We start from the raw sequence: 3,377 nt of genomic DNA, 5'->3' as shown, positions 1-3,377 counted from the left end.
GCAGACTGAGTGGGATTCCCAAGTTAAGGAGCAGCGCGAGGGGAAGTGAGTCCCAGAGCTGCGAACTGACCTTGGTGCAGCTGAGCGCTGGTGTGGAATATACGGGAGGCTGGGAGTCGAGCGGGACAGTTGTTGGCCTGGGGCCTGGTATGGACAGTCCAACCATGTGCTCACTGGACTACTGTAGTGTCTTAGAGTCATAGAGCCATAGAGATGTACAACACCGAAACAGACCCTTCGGTCCAACCCGTCCATGCCGTCCAGGTATCCCAACCCAATCTAGTCCCACCTGCCCATATCCCTCCAAACCCTTCCTATTCATATACTCATCCAAATGCCTGTTAAATGTTGCAATTGCTCTGGCAGCTCATTCCATATACGTACCATTCTCTGTGTGAAAAAGTTACCCCTTAGGTTTCTTTTATATCTTTCCCCTCTCACCCTAAACCCTCTAGTTCTGGACTGCCCAACTCCAGGGAAAATACTTTGTCTATTTATCCTATCCATGCCACTCATAATTTTGTAAACCTCTGTAAGGTCACCCTTCAGCCTCCGACACTCCAGGGAAAACAGCCCCAGCCTGTTCAGCCTCTCCCTATAGCTCAAATCCTCCAACCCTGACAACATCCTTGTAAGTCTGAACCCTTCCAAGTTTCACAACATCTTTCCAATAGGAAGGAGACTAGAATTGCACGCAATATTCCAAAAGTGGCCGAACCAATGTCCAGTACAGCCGCAACATGACCTCCCAACTCCTGTACTCAATACTCTGACCAATAAAGGAAAGCATACCAAACGCCTTCTTCACTATCCTATCTACCTGCGACTCGTCACAAGCCTCCAGTCTGAAAAACAACCCTCCACCACCACCCTCTGTCTTCTACCTTTGAGCCAGTTCTGTATCCAAATGGCTAGCTCTCCCTGTATTTCATAAGATCTAACCTTGCTAACCAGTCTCCCATGGGAAACCTTGTCGAACGCCTTACTGAAGTCCATATGGATCACATCTACTGCTCTGCCCTCATCAATCCTCTTTGTTACTTTTTCAAAAAACTCGATCAAGTTTGGGAGACATAATTTCCCACACACAAAACCATGTTGACTACCCCTAATTAGTCCTTCGCTTTCCAAATACATGTACATCCTGTCCCTCAGGATTCCCTCCAACAACCTGCCCACCACCGACGTCAGGCTCACTGGTCTTTAAGTGGGATCTACACACCCCAACCCCACTCCTTGGCCGATGTAGCAAGAAATGTCAGCCAAGGTTTCAGATACTGATGCTGTTAAAGTGAAAGTGCAAGACGAGTGATGTGATGAGTCTCTGCTGTGTAGTTTGCCTGCTCTTTGTTTGAAAACACTATGACTGCTAATTGAAACACCTTTCGACTTCAGTAGACCACTTGGGTCTCCTGACACCTGCCATGAATCAGGGCTCTCAGACACCAGGAAAGAGGAAGAAAACGCAAAGGCCACAACAAATTCATAAATGTATATTTATTGCAAAGCAAGTTTACATCTGTAATTCCAGAAATAGCTCCAGTATGTACATATTCCATGAATAGCAATTAAAGTTAACAAAGGGTCACAGGATCTGAAACGTCAACTTTGATTTCTCTTCACAGATGCTGCCTGATCTGCTGAGCTTTTCCAGCAACTTCAGTTCTTGTTTCTGATTTACAGCATCCACAGTTCTTTCGGTTTTTCTGCATATTCCATGTTGACTGGCAGCCAGGGAGCATTCCAGTATGTCATTCACCTCTTAAAACAAGGGACTTTGATTTAAGCCCTGGGTCTTGGAGCATGTAATCTGGGTTAAAGATAATTGTACAAAGTATTTCCCATACAAAATAAAATAAAATGGGTTTGCAATTTGGAGCACTTTTCCCCATATCCCAAAGCACTTTTCAGCAAATGGCGTACATTTACCTGTAACCAGGACTATAACATAGGAAACACAGTGACTGCTGTGTCTGTGGCAAGTTCCAACAAACACCAAGATGGCAAATCAGGTTGTGATATTGGTTGAAGGATGACTGTTGTCCCAAACTGCTCAAACTAGTGCCAAGAAATCTTATAGCAACAATTGAGAGAGCAGACAGAACATTGAATTAATATGCCCTCCAATAGATAGCGATTCTTACCCAATGCACTAGAGTCAACGTAGAGTTTGTATTCAAGTCACTGGTTAGGGACTTGAACACACAACCTATCGACTCAGAGATACAAGTGCTGGCAACTGAACCACAGCCTGATTATAATGTTTGTTACTTCTTAAGCCTAATACTGAAACACCATTTTTTTCTGGCCATCAAATTGGGTGGAAGTCACTTCTATTTGTTTCTTTCCCCTAAAATATAACGTGTCTCAAATGACACAATCTCAGCAGTGACTGATTACTTTTAAAAATAAATTAAATCTTTCAGTCAATAGCTGGAAGTATGACACATCAAGATTTCATTTTTCTTTTAGATGTTTACTATAACAAGACTAAAATTACGGTGAATTAAATGTTAACTTCATAGGCAACTTGTACTTTACACCACAGAATGGATCAACTTCCTTCTGACTTGTGGCACTGTTGCAAAAACACACATCATGGGGATTCATTATCCTTTATGAAAGCAGTCAACTCTTCCAGAATCAGTCCAAGTTGTTTCTCAGCTGCTGAGGGATTACTCCCGTTCCTTTTCTTCCTTATCCAATCACAGAACACTTTGAGAGTATTAATTGGAGACGGGCACTACAGTACAAACCAAATGAATCTGCCAATGTCATTCCAATTTTTCACAAATTTGTTCTTTTCAAACTGAACCCAGGTTTTCAATCACATTCCCATCTTGCTGCTCTCCTTCTCGTGGATCCTGGCAAACATAGACCAGACCATAAAGACATTGGCTGAAAAGATAGTCAAAATATCTCCTTTATTGAAGGAAGGAGGACGATAGGAAGTGTAAATGATGTGCGTAGCTGTCTGATCCAGCAGTAGCATAGAGCTTACTGCTTCTGCTCACTGGTTTCAGATATCTCTGGACATTGGAGTTCGTCAAAGAAAAATTAACAAACAAGTGAAATTTATAGCTGAGCTGAAAATGTGTTGCTGGAAAAGCGCAGCAGGTCAGGCAGCATCCAAGGAACAGGAGAATCGACGTTTCGGGCATAAACCCTTCTTCAGGAATGAGGAAAGTGTGTCCAGCAGGCTAAGATAAAAGGTAGGGAGGAGGGACTTGGGGGAGGGGCGTTGGAAATGCGATAGGTGGAGGGAGGTCAAGGTGAGGGTGATAGGCCGGAGTGGGGTGGGGGCGGAGAGGTCAGGAAGAAGATTGCAGGTTAGGAAGGCGGTGCTGAGTTCCCCCCACCTTGTCTCAGTCAAATCC

At 43.9% G+C, this 3,377-nt stretch overlaps 1 long non-coding RNA gene across 2 annotated transcripts in view; it reads right to left on the bottom strand.

Annotated features, from left to right (window-relative positions):
• Positions 1-1,543: 1,543 nt before the first annotated feature.
• LOC122550068 overlaps positions 1,544-3,377 on the bottom strand; it is a 69,547-nt gene continuing 67,713 nt past the window's right edge. For both annotated transcript variants that reach the window (XR_006311734.1, XR_006311735.1), the window contains exon 5: positions 1,544-1,810. This is a non-coding gene — a long non-coding RNA (uncharacterized LOC122550068). The remainder of the gene's footprint in view (positions 1,811-3,377) is intronic.

This window comes from Chiloscyllium plagiosum, chromosome 5 (genome assembly GCF_004010195.1).
Source record: "Chiloscyllium plagiosum isolate BGI_BamShark_2017 chromosome 5, ASM401019v2, whole genome shotgun sequence".
NCBI lineage: Eukaryota > Metazoa > Chordata > Chondrichthyes > Orectolobiformes > Hemiscylliidae > Chiloscyllium > Chiloscyllium plagiosum.
Note: the sequence above shows the minus strand (reverse complement) of the source record. Positions and strands in the feature narration are given on the sequence as shown.